The sequence below is a fragment of the Canis lupus genome, chromosome 3, assembly GCF_003254725.2.
Source record: "Canis lupus dingo isolate Sandy chromosome 3, ASM325472v2, whole genome shotgun sequence".
Taxonomy (NCBI): domain Eukaryota; kingdom Metazoa; phylum Chordata; class Mammalia; order Carnivora; family Canidae; genus Canis; species Canis lupus.
In genome coordinates this window covers 89,333,141-89,346,845 of record NC_064245.1, presented here as the reverse complement: position 1 = coordinate 89,346,845, position 13,705 = coordinate 89,333,141, and the positions used below count along the sequence as shown (strand labels likewise).

Below are 13,705 nucleotides of genomic sequence, written 5' to 3'. Positions count from 1 at the left end.
GTGCGCTCGCGGTGTGTGTATTCCTGAGGTTCCTATTGTGACAGCGACTGGCACCTCGGGACACACACACGCTGTGCGTCAAAGAGCGGAGGGATTTACAGCGGACCCCTCGGCGCCCACCTCCCTGGGGGGACACAGGACCGTGTCGCCCCCCACAGGTGTCCCCCGCTGTCCTGGACCCTCTGGCACCGCAGCCAACCTCGAGAAAGACCGTTTCTCCTGCTTCATGGCAGTCGCTGACTTGTGTTTCGTTGCCTTAAGACGCGGCCTGAAGGTCTCGTGTTGTCACCCAGCTAGGGAGACGTGGTGTCCAGGTGGGAAGGACCGGTGGTCCCGGGGTCGGCCCGCAGGAGCTCGCTGCGGCTGCCGACACCTCGTTGGCCGTCCTCCCGGCCCTGACGTCGGGGCTCAGGTGACCATTCCACAGCCTCTCAGTGGCCCACGGTGGTCGGGACAGAAAGTACGGCCTTGCACAGCTCAGGGACGGTGTCCGGGGCCCGGGCCTTGCTGCGGCCACACCCCAGCATTCTGCGTCCCGCTTTCCCCGCCTCTACGGAGCGAGGGCCCCAGGACTCTAGCTGGACCCTGCTTCCCGACGGGCGGGCATCTGTGCCGTGTTCATTTGAGACGGGACATTTGGGCGTGCCGAGGTGGCCGTCTGTCCTGCTCCTGCTCGGGCCTCGGCGAGCCTGTGCTGCAGTTGTCCTGTGGACGGGGGATGGGGGCCGTGGCCCTCCCCTCGCTGGGCCGCGCACATGCCTGCTCTCCCTTCGTGCTCCCGGACCTGGGTGTCCTAGGAACGAGCCCACTTGCTGCAGTTTCCTTACGAGCCGTCAGGCCACATAATGCTGCAGATGGATCTTGTGATTTTTACTCCCTTTTGAAGTGACTTCATGGGGCTCAGGCCGCCTGTGAACACACGCAGCCTGTGGGCCTTTCCTCGGCGTGGGGAGGCAGCTTTAGTACCGGAAAGCACGTAATTCAGGAGCAGTTTTAAGACTTCTCCTTGGTGGGACTTGATTGGTTCCTCTGTCTCGTAATCAAGCCGGGAATTCTTTCTTCATTTGTCTCCACGGAGTCTCAGGGGCAACTCTTACTTTTCTAGAGGCTGAAAATGTTCGTTCTGTCTTAAGTCATTGTCTTATATTTTAAAAAATCGTGACCTTCCTTAATGGAGAATTTGGCCCATCCTCACGTTAAGCAGATACTCGCGGAGGCCCCTATCGTGGGCCGTGGTTGGCGGCATGAAGGCCGCGGGCCTCCGGTCTGCGTGATGCTGCTCTTCTGGAGTGGAGGACCCAGAAGTGACCATTAAATACGTGAATAAGTCCAGTGAAGTTATTCCTGATAACAATAAGAAATATGAAGAGACAAAACGTATTCTTCAGTTGGAGAACAACCGGGCAGAGAGAAGGGCTGCTTTCGACGGAAAGTCAGGGAAGGCTGCTCTGGACGCAGGGCGTTGGAGCTGCCGGTGAAGAGCAGGCACCACGACCTGGGCAGCGTTTGACGCAGAGTCACGGGGCGTAAATGTCTTTGGATGCACCTGAGAACCGGAAGATGATGAGTGAGGGAAGAAGAGGGTAGTGAGAGTAAGGCTGGGGGGCAAAGAGGGACCAGGTCCAGGTCCTTCGGGCCCGTGCATGGCGCTTATCCTGCGGACGGTGGTCCTTGCAAGATGCCGATCCCAGAGGCCCCTCTAATCCACCGGGGTTGAAATAAATGGTGATAACCAGTGACCTCTCCACGTAGATCCTTGAAAGAAAAATCACAGTTGGGGCCCCCGGGGGGCTCAGGGGTGGAGCGTCTGCCTTCGGTGCAGGTCATGACCCCGGGATCCTGGGATCGAGTCCTGCATCGGGCTCCCCACAGGGAGCCTGCTTCTCCCTCTGCCTGTGTCTCTGCCTCTCTGTGTCTTTCATGAATGAATGAATGAATGAATAAATAAATAAATAGATAAATAGATAAATAAAATCTTTGTAAAAAAGGATTAAGTAAAGACCACAATCAATAAGAAGGTTTGTGAGTTGTTTTCAATTGTACGGGCACCTGGGATGCTGCTTCCATCACAATGAAGTAGACACAATCTGAGCAAGCCAGAGGGTAGCACAATGTAAGGGTTACTGTTTCTAGGTTAGCATACTTTCCTCTTTTTGGTTTTTTTTTTTTTTTTTGAGTGTTTCTTCCGCGTTCTCCTCATTGACACGTACCCAGACTTTGGGACTTAGGCTCCCGCAGGCTGGACCGCTGGAGAGTCGCGTGCTGACGCTCAGGCGCGTGGCCCAGGCCAGCAGGGCTACTTGCCCTTGGCTTTCCGGAGGGCTGTCCTCCGAGGCTGCTGCTACCCCTGCTGTTGTATTTAGGGAGAAGTGTTTTGGGGACTGTGCCCCACCTCATCACGTGACCTCTCAGGCAGCTCTGCGCTCGGCTGCAGCGTCAAGGGGAAGAGAGAGGCTTCCCTGGAGAGCTGGTGTGCGTGCAGCTCAGAGACGGGGCGTGCTTCGTCGCCAGCGACAGAGGACCGAGTCCACCTGCTACCTGGGATGGGGATTTCTGTGAAGGAACAGCCCCTAACCTTTTCCACGGATTGTGCTCCTCCTCCTCCATCGTGTATCAGCTAGTTTCCGCGAACGGCCTCGAATCCTCTCTCATCAGATCACAGTGTATGGATCGCCCAAAACGCGCTCACCACCCCCGGCGCCGTGCTCTCGTTATTTCCAAATTGCTGCCAGCGGGTACGTAGCCCTTCCCCTGGCCCTGTAATTCCCCGAGGGCAGCAGGCCACGGCCACGTTGCAGTTGCTGTGTCCTTACCTGTCCCCACATCCTCCTCCAGACACCGACCTCGTACGCCGGAGACCGGGAAGGGGGGGAACCCAACCTCCTATGTCTTGAGCGGACTCCGTCCCGGGGAGGAGGACAGTAAATCAAAATACAGGCGCCTGCTACCTGAGACGCGTTGGGTCTGCAGTCTGCTGTCGTCGTCCGGGAACTGGCCCGTCTTCCCTCGTGCCGGTAACATTTTTCTCTGCCTCCCGAAGATGGTCAAGCCGGGATGCTGCTCCGACACAGACCGCCTCCTTCCCAGGAGCATTTCCAAACCCATCTCCCTTGTGCTTCCAGGAGCAACGACAACAAAATCATGCAAGGTCGAGACACTGTTCTATTAACGTAAAAAACAAAACAGTTGACTTTGTGTGCCAAGAGCATGAAAGGCATTCTTCAGGAGGTAGAGACGGGGGCGGGGGAGGGAGGCTGAGAAGACCCCATCCTCGGAGGCTGCATCGTGCCTCTCTCTGTTTAAAGCAAACATTTGTTTTCTTTTTTGTTTTTGGGAGACAGAGTGGCCAACCTGCAAAAGCAGAAATGGGAGGGCAGTAGTCGTCTTCCACGGAAGTCAGATGAATTTCATGCTCTTTAACATCGCCTCCGAGGGCAGGCCTTTCCCCGGCCTGGCTGCCTCCCCGGTGGGCACAGAGGAGGGGAGGCGATCACAGGTCCCTCAGTAGGAGGCAGCAGGAGGCCGTGGGCTCGGGGCTCCTACCCAGGGAGCCAGAGTCCTTTAACAAGACTTGGGAGAGGTCTCTGAAAGAGAGAGGCCAGGCCCCCCGGGGCTGGCGAGGCCTGTCCCCCACTTGTTCATTTCCTCCCCCACCTCCCCATGTGGCTTCTTGGACTTCCCGCCGCCGCCGTGGTGTCACCTCGTCTTGCTGTGTCCCAGAGGAAGGAGGGAAGGGAAGCTGAGCTCCTGCAGGAGCCAGGGCTCAGCGAACGCTGCTGCGAGGAGGAGTATTCACAACCTGACTGTTAGAAGGCAATCAAACATGATGCTGATGCGGACTCGATCCTGTGCATGTGTGCATGTGCGTGTAAGAAGGAGCCGGACACAGAGCATGAAGAAATGAGGCCAGGAGAGGATCTGCTCTGTGGTGGAATGAGGAATGAGGTGGCCCAGGATTGGGGATGGCCACTCCGTACAATGAACTGCCTACGGGGCCCCCCATGCTTCCCCCTCCAGGACCAAGCCCCTGGACCTTTCCCTTCCTTTAAAAAAAAAAAAAAAAAAAAAGTTTGCAATCAGTATTCAGACATTCTTATAACTAATAGGATTAGGGGCGTTACAAAGGGATTTGAACAAGATAATTAGTTTACTGCTTAGTCGACAGTGGAGCAAGCAAAATCCTTCTGAGAAAAAGCAGACAAAATAGGTCAGAAAATGTGTGGGAAATGAGGTAAGACCTCTCAACAAGGACCCTGATCATGAAAGGGCTCCAGAGCCTTCATTCATTGCTGCAGACTGTTTGCCTTTTTTTTTTTTTTAAACTTGGCCACCAGAGGTGTGAAGAGAAGTGACTCACTTAATTTTACAGTTAACGGATGCTGTTCCTCGACCCAGAGTATTCGGTTCCAAGGGCATACATATGCTGCCTTTAAAGTATTTTTCACGACGTGACATAAAGGGAACGTTTTGGAAAATATGAAGAGCTCGTATCAGGTGCTTTGCAAAGCTGGAAGAAATCATACAATTAAGAGAACCTTTGTTGTTGTTGTTGTTGTCATTCCTGATTTTCTTGAATAGATTCACTACTTTAATTGCTCCCCTTGCAAAAATAAAATAAAGTAAAATAAAATCTAGCAAACAAATGTGAGAGACATGTTCTGTGCTTAACGAGAGGGCTTACGTAAGTATTTGTGCTCTCATTGGGACTGGGACTCATTCACTGTGGTACCATATACTAAAGAAGAAGCATTTGAATTTCTTAAAAATCACAAAAAAGTACTTTGTTTTTCTTGCATAGTCACATCACATTGTGCCAAGTCCTCCGCATCTCCTTCAGAACTGGCATGAGCCACTGTACGATCGCTGTCTGCAAAGTAGAGAGTACTTCCCCAAGAATAGTGGGAAAAGGACCTTCAGAGCATCTGTGTAGGTGGAGGCCATGTACTTTGGTTAGCGTCAGAATCTTCCAGTAACCACTGACCAGATCAAAGCCGCCAGCAGTTGTTAGAAAGCTTTTTCACCTGGCTTTGGCACAGCCCGGACTTGAGGCTGGTAGAGGGAACAGCAGGGATCTTTGCCTAATAGACTGTCCAGTGGCCCCATAGAAGGAGATCCTGCACCATCTACGTGGAGGCCAAGGAGGCTCATGGACAAGGCAGCCCGTTGGGCCCAGGAAACAACTAAACGTGCGTGTGCGATGACAAATTGTTACATACGACGTGAGAACTCAGATAAAGCCCAAGTGTCTGTGTTCGTATTCCCAGTGTTGGGTGTGTTTATGTTCCCGTTTCCTGTTTAGACAGAATGTGTTGTGTGTTCTTTTCATGCCATAGTAACACATCATGTTATTTTCCCTCTCCAGAGATATGAAGCTATTTTTTTTTGCCATCCTGTCCTCAGCCCTGGGTTAGTTTGAGGATGCAATTTGAAATTCATTGCTTAGGGGGAAAAAAAAAGAGCAGTGCAGGCCATTTTGCATGGTTGGGCCAGTTACCCTCTGGAGAGCCATGCCCTGTTGGCTGTGACTTTAACTCCGGCTGTCCACTGCTGGCAGAAGGAGTGCCTTTGTTGGTTTATCTGTGATTTGTCTGCCTCTTTCTCCTTTACTCAAAGATGCTTTTGAACACCGTGACGGATTTGCAGTGACTGGTACTCCTCTTTAATCACTGTGAATAACACATATGTTGGGAGGGTAGGTGTCCTCGGATAACGAACTCTGACCAACAAGCGTCTTAAAAATGGTTTCAGACAAAAGTTTTCTCAACTTCCCTTGGGACTTAGGACACCCAATAACAACCTGAGATTTAAATTGAATTAAAAGAGTTATAGGCTCTCTTGAGTTTCAAGCCCTGTGTTCTAGACATGCAGAAATACCTACATGAAGATTAGCGGGGTTCCTGAGCTCCAGAGGAAGGCCATGTGGAGGAGGCGGGTGCTGACCTTGGAAAGAATGGCAAGGTCAGACGGGGATGCACACACAGGACAGAAGGAGATGGAGTGGGGAACTGGGGGAAGGAGGTGCTCTTGTAGGAGGCGGGGTTTTAGATCATTGGATTTCGCCATTAAAAGGAGAAAAAGAGGGCAGCCCCGGTGGCATAGTGGTTTAGCGCCGCCGTCAGGCCAGGGTGTGATCCTGGAGACCCAGGATCGAGTCCCACGTCGGGGTCCCTGCATGGGGCCTGCTTCTCCCTCTGCCTGTGTCTCTGCCTCTCTGTGTCTCTCACGAATAAATAAAATCTTCAAAAAATAAATAAATAAATAAAAGGAAAAAAAGAAGACTTGCATCCAGTGTGGGATGGATAGGAGCCTGTGGAAAATGTTGAGGGCCGGTGGTGAGCAGGGAGGCAGGTTCAGCACATGTTTGTACTGGATCACGGATGCATGGAATCTGGTGGAGCAGAAGTGGAAGGGTCGGATGGACTCATTAGAGCAGGAGTTTTACCGTCAGGGTGCTGCTCCGTTTGCCCTGGGGAGCCCTCACCAGCTTCGGAGAAAGGCGTGACCCTGCGAGGTTCATGGCACAGCCTGTTGGATGCTTTAATTTCATGGTCGAAGGGTAGAGATTTGAAAGAACAAGTTGGAGCTAGAAAGTCTGTGTGGGAAGCTAATGTCATCCTCCAGGTGAAGAGCACTAAGGCCTAATGGAGGGGAATGAGCATGAACATAGAAACGGGTTTACAGGTGCAAGGACCATCCCAACCTTATCTAAACTCTACAGATTGAGAACATACCACACGTGGAATCTTGTCTCCCACCTATTCGCATACCATTGTAGAGTGAGCACACTCACATATTAATTATTCGTGGAATTGTTCACTTTATTATCTGATAGTACTGAACTATAACTCCTGTATCCCGTCGTCTGTAAGTGGACACATAGCATGTTTCGTAACTTTTCTTTACAAAACGTGCTTTGAAGAACACGTTTACCCATAACATTTGTGTTGACATCGCTCGTTATTTTTTGGGCTAGCTTCCTGAGCCCATCCATTCATTATCACGCTCACCAGTCGTGAGCAGTGCGGTGTGTGGCCTTTTGCGGGAGGATGGATTATAAATGCTCTCTGGAGTCTAAGACGTCGCAGTGTCTAGTTGGTATGACAACCAATAGGCCACACGCACCACAGACCTTGACTGATCTCTTCATTCGAGGAAACTATCCTGGACTCCACCTGGAGAGAAGATGAAAAACACATGGTTGTTGTGGGCTGGAAGGAGTGTGCAGTTTATTGTGACGGTATAATTCTGTCCCGGAATGAGCACGGCGGGGAGATACATGCTTAGGGCTCTAGAGAGTAGTTCTAAGATGTTGTAATTAAGGGAGCGTGGTTCAACGAACACATGCTCTAAGATTTTGGAGAAGTAGAAGCATCACCGACCAGAGTGGGTGAATGGGCCCGTCGAACTGGGTCTGGGGAAAAAAAAAAAAAAAAAGACATGCTTTCACATCCTGTGCAACAGGAGGGAGGAAATTCCCCGTGGAAGAACATGAATCAAGTCGTAGAGTTGAGCTGGGGGATTTCTGATTTGAAGAAGCAGAAGGCACCGACCCTAACGGGACCACGTGTAAGTGATGTGCGATGGACCGAATGCTCGGGTCTCCGTGTGTGGACGCCGCAGCCCCAGTGTGACCGTATTGAGAGGTGGAGCCTTTGGCGGGTAATTATGCTTAGATGAGGTCGTGAGGGCAGCCCCCCCCCCCCGATGGTGAGATTAGTGCCCTCCCCGAGGCTGCTGCTCGCCGCCCCACGAGGAGGGACGCCGCAGGAAGGCAGCCGGCCGCCAGCGAGACGCGGACCCTCATTGTGAACTCCGGCTGCAGACCCTGGCTTCTGGACATCGAAGCTTCCAGAAGCGTGGGGAGCAGACACCGCAGCCTGCGGTCTTGTGCTGTGGCCTCCTGAGCTGACGACGGGGAGTCACAGGTAGAAACCCGCAGGGAAGAATGGGTTGCGGCGTGGCTGGGAGGTCACGGGTGTCAGAGGCCGACCGCGTGGACCTCGCACAGAGATCAGAGGTGCGAGATGCAGGCAGATCGCGGGGTAGCCGGGAGGAGAGGAGGAGGAAAAGGTCAGGCACCACAGACCTGGCGGGAATAACGGGACCTTCCTGAGGGTGTGGAGCAGAGAGCGAGTGAAGCTGAACCCGAGACCCTCGCCCTGGACGGAGCGGGCACAGCGCTGGCGCGTCTCAGGGGCCCGCCCTGTGCCAGGCTGTGCTCCGTCCTCCCGGTGAGGTCCTGCTCTGTGCCAGGCTGTCCTCCATGCTCCCTGCGAGGTCCTGCTCTGTGCCAGGCTGTGCTCCGTGCTCCCTGCGAGGTCAGGCCACGGCTTAGACCCTTTGACTCCTATTAAACATTCAGATCATAGAAGTCTCCGGATCCTGCGAGACTTCGTATCCGGAGCCAGCAGCCGTCTTCCAGAGGACAGAATCACGTGCTCGCGGCGGCGCTGATCCCCTGCGCGGGGTGTTGAGAGGCATCTCCAAGGACGTGCCACCTTCGCACCATCTGAGCAGCGATCGCGTGGCTGCGGGCAGGCAGCTCTGCCATCCGCCCCATCCTCCTTCCTTCTATCCTGTCTCCACCCCTACAGCGCTTCTGTGTGGAGCGTGTGCAGCCCCCTCAGGGGAAGCCCAGCAAGTCATGCGCTTGTTTGGTTGGTTGTCTGGTTGTTTTTTTTGGAATTTCCTGGATTCTGGGATCTCCTGAATCTCAAGACGGCTGCAGGGCGGCACGTCTGGAAGCATCTCCTTCAACGCTGCACGTGGCTTGCTCACCGGACAGCATTGCACTCCGTTTCTGAACATCCGTCTTCTAATTTTATCAACGTGAAACAACAGATCACGTGAAGTCATGTATTTAGGTCCGGGGCTCTGCAAAGTACTGCCTACAAGGTGAACCTGCCCTTTCCCTGTTTTTTTTTTTGGGGGGGGGGAAATAAAATTTAATTGGAATACGGCCACACCCCTTTTATGTCCAGGCTATGGCTGTGACCTCACTACGACCTTGGAATTGAGGGGGGGCAGGTCTCCGGGGACCGCGTGGCCTGCAAAGCCTAGACTATTTACAAGCTGGCTCTTCGTGAACAAGTTTGCCGACCCCTGCCTTCAATGCAGAATAAGTGCGTTGGAGTCCGTGAGCTACGACTGGTAGCGCTCACGTTCGTGGAAAGCAGCTTTCTTTGTAAAAGCAGGCGAAGTCTAAAAATTCAGGACAGTATAACATACAAGCTATCGAATCACTGTTGGGGTAGGTGCGGGGATTAATGAGATAACACGTAAAATGTTGAGGATGCCACCTGTAAGCACTTAAAAAATATTAGCTCTTTTGTTCCATCCACTTCGTTATCTCACGCAGTTTTTAAAACTTAGATTCTCCAGGCTCCCGGGTGGTGCAGTCAGATGAGCAGCCGCTTCTTTTTTTTTTTTAATTTTTAATTTTTATTTATTTATTATTAGAGAGAGAGAGAGAGACAGGGGCAGAGACATAGGCAGAGGGAAAAGCAGGCTCCATGCACCGGGAGCCCAACATGGGATTCGATCCCGGGTCTCCAGGATCACGCCCTGGGCCGAAGGCAGGTGCCAAACCTCTGCGCCACCCAGGGATCCCCGCTTCTTGATTTGGGGTCAGGTCGTGGCCTCAGGGTCCTGGGGTCAGGCTCTGAGCTCAGCACGGAGCCGGCCTCGGGATTTTCTCTCTCCCTCTGCTCCTCCCTCCCTGCCTCCTCTCAAACACATATTTAAAAAACCCAACAAACAAACAAACAAAAAAAACCCTTAGACTCTCTAATGACTCCCAAATGTATCTCTCCAGCCAGGCTCTGTTCCCTAAATTCCGGAGTCCCGTCCCGCTGCCTGCCCTCCATCCCTGTTAGGATCTGTGAGAGGGAGAAACCCAAACTGGGCCCCTGGGCCTGCCTCCTGTGAATTTTCTCTCCTCGTTAAAGGCATCCTCTGGCCTCTCAAGTCAAAAAGCCAGGGGTCATCCTTGACCTCCCTCCTTCGCACACGCCCCGAGGCCAGGCCTAAGGCAGATCCTGTTAGCTCTGTCCCCAGAACATCCAGAGTCTTGCCACTTCTCCTGTCTCCACCGCCTGGCCCAAGCGGCTTACAACCCTCCCCGGTTATCAAAATAATGTTGTAAATGGTCTTTCTGCCTCCACGTTACCTCTTGTTCTATGACTTTCCAAACAGTAACTGCTAATCCTGTTAAACCATACTTCGACCATGTCAGCCCCAGTGCTCAAAACCTTGCAGGGGCCTCTGTGCGGCCTGTGGTTCCTGCGTTCTGAGGCTGCCTGTCCCTGCCGTGTCTTGACCTCCGTCGTCTCTCCGGCTTCACATCTGATTTCATCTGCCACAGCTCTCCCCTGCCTCCTTGCCGTTACCACCGTACGTCGATACTATTTCTACCTCAGGGCCTTTGCACCTGCTGGTCCCTCCGTCTGGAATGTTTCCCCTCAGTCAGCCCCATGCCTGGCAACCTGCTTCATATAGTTCATAAATCTTTTTTTCTCTCATTTTGTCCAACAGACAAAACCATATGACATTTTGCTCCTTGAGCTCCTTACTTCAGATTTCCCTTCCCTGCTTCATTTTTCCCCATCGACTTTATCGGCTGACAAACTGCACTGTTGACTTACCTGCTGTTGTCCGGCTTCTCCACTAGAATATTAGCTCTGTGAGGTTGAACCTTATTAATAGCTCTTTCCCCAGAGGTAAAGCCGGGCTTTGCACACTAAGGGGGGGGGTGCATAATAATACATATTGGTTGGATGGATCACTATGCTCTTCGTCATTTTCGAGGCTGCCACTGATGGAGAACTAACCATGGCGCTGCTAGCACCATGCCGACCGGGGCCCGGTGCTGAGGTTTTGTTTCTCACTTACAGACAAGGCTCGTCACGTTAAAGGACTCGTTCTGAGCCGGCCTATCAGTTTGCTGGAGCTGCTGTAACGAAGCACAGCAAACGGAGTGGCTTAAGCGACGGGAGTTCGCCGTCTCCCGGTCTGGAGCCTGGGGGTCTGGGCAGAGCTGCTTCCTTCCCAGGCCCGTGAGGGACAGTCGTCCCCAGGCCTCTCGCCTCGCTCTGGGTGCTGGCCGGCTTTGGCCTCCGTCATCCTTGGACTTGGAGGAGAATCACCCGCCTGCGCCCTCGTCTTCGCGTGGCGCTCTCTCTGCTGTGCAGCTGTCTGCACGTCCAATTTTCCCCTTATAATGAGGACACCAGTCACGTTGATTAGGGCTCAGCCTAATGACCCCCTTTTACCTGCATGACCTCCGTAAAGACCCTCCGTCCAAGTAAGGTCGCGATGGGAGGTTCCCGAGTGAGGATTTCCCCTTGGAATGTGAAGGACACACAGTTGAGCCCACACGGGGCTGCCAAAGCTCACGACAGGCCGGTGGGTGAACCCAAATGTGTGTTTAGTGATAGTTGTTAAATACCTGTCTGTGCTGTGGTCTCTGCTGGGAGCCACAGAGAGAGTTCAGCCCCGGTTCTTGAGGAACTCTCTCCGGGGCAGGAGAGAAAAACCTAAAGTGAAGACCTGTGGCTTAAAAGCACCCAGAAAGCAGCTCACCTGCCATTTTTAATTATATAGAGCTTTCCTCTATTAGGTTCAGTTTGCCAAAGCCTTCTAATGAAGGAGTTCCACCATTTAATTTCATTTTCAGTGGGGTTGCCAGCAGTGCAATTAATCGAGAAAAGTTCCAACTATGAAATTTTGCTTCGGAAAGCAGTCTGACACATCTTTATATACCATTAAATTCGATCCTATGCTTGTCATCTTGGGAGAACATCTTGATAGACTTGAAGAAACATGGTAGTGGAAATAAAAAAATTTATATATATCTATAGTGTCAGGAGTACACTGGTGGGTTTCCAAGTACAAATGTTAGCATGATTGGGTTATACCGATCCATCATTAGGCCGCAGCTCCGGGGAGCGGAGACTACATCTGAGCTTGGCGAGGATGCATTATCGCCCGTCAGAGTGGGAACCATGTGTCAGTCTCACAAGGAAGATCTATGGCCTTGTGTACTCTTAGGATTGGATATGCTTATGTTGCAGACTTTAAATCAATTCCTGAAACCTTTCTACGGGCGTTGACTGCTGCCGGTCCGTAAATAGCACAGCGCATCGTGAAATGCAGCCGATGCACGCAGCCCCAGGAAATGCTGAAATACGGGGCACTAGGAAACAACCCGAGAATAAAACCGGGCCGGCGTGAAATTTGCTGAAATGGTCTCCTCTGTGTAGTGACATCCTTTACACCATATTTTACCTCTGAAATCGGAGTTGCTGTGTTCTCACATCAGTGCAGAATCTTTGTGGCTTTTAGATTCTAGAATATTCTTTGGTGGACTTTCTTATGGAAGATGGATTTGTTTGCAAAGTGATGTATGCTGATAAGTAGATACCTTTCCTTTTTTTTTTTTAATGACAAAGTCAAATGCATTTAATTTCACTCGAATACTCGGGAATGGGGTGGGCATACTTTTGGCAGATTTACTAGTGAAAAGGTCAGAACGCCCCAAGTCAGGCCTTTGCGAGGAATTTTAAGTTCCTCGAACATCTGAACACAGATGTTCCCTTCAGTTAAAATCGCACCCCGCACTTGACAAAAATATCTAACTGCATTGACAGGACTTCTTTCTTGGGGCCACAGTAGGGTCATTGGAAAGTGATTGAATCTTCCATATATTAAAAAAAAAAAATCCTCTTCATAAATAGCAAACTTTTAAGTAATAGACAATGTGATCCTAATATAGGTTTACCCCCAGGACCACAAACTGGTGAAAACCTGTGGTGGCCATTGTGGCAAACGGGCAAACGGGGGGGGGGGGGGTGGCTGTGTCCTGGCCCAAGGCAGATCCTGTTCTTGTAGGGCCTAAATTTTATATCATTTACTGATGCTTTTTTAAACCTATGTTTTGTGCCCTGTGCACCGGTAACCATTTCCTTCAATCAGGTGTCTATGCCTCTTGTCAATTTTAATGTAGTCCATGGTGTGTCTAGGTTGGTTTGCCTCCATCTAATATGTATTTGCTGCAAAATAATAGCTACTGATGACTGAGGATCATGCTTCTCTCATCCAAACACCCCCCCTTCTCTTTCTCTTTTTCTGTTCTTCTCTTTTTCCCTCTCTCCCCATTCTGCTCTTTTACACACACCTGTAATCCCCTTTCAGTCTCTCTGAGTCCAGGATAGTATTGTCCTCGAGGGTGTTTGGAAAAGTGTAACTTCCAAGCTGAAGAAAAGCTTTTAAAAAGTGTGTCCTCCCTGCTCACAGGTCATTCGCTGTGATAACTCCCTTGCAGATAATCAAACATTCCGTACAACAGCCCAGAACTTTCTTTTAACTCTATGTATCCCACCCTGTAAGGACCACAACATACTTCATCGAAAAAAATATTTTCAAAAAAAATATTTTCTGCATAATTATTATGCTCCAGGCATAATTGAGCCTGCTTGGAGAGCCCAATTCATATTAAAAATAATTTTAATGAAGCAAGAACATAATCACGTGAATGTAACCACGTGAACAGTTCTGTCAAGGGAGGCATAAACTGCTATGTGAGACCGAAAGAAGAAAAGTGCACATGTTCTGGTTGCAGGTGAGGAGGAAATGGTTAAGGAAAGGCAAAGTGGGTTCGGAGGGGGTCTTAATGAGCTCATGGTTTGTCTGCGATGGAGAAGGGAGG

At 51.2% G+C, this 13,705-nt stretch overlaps 1 protein-coding gene across 1 annotated transcript in view; it reads left to right on the top strand.

The window, feature by feature from the left end:
• The window catches only part of SLIT2 (slit guidance ligand 2), a 350,583-nt gene that overhangs the window by 169,441 nt on the left and 167,437 nt on the right, over positions 1 to 13,705 (top strand).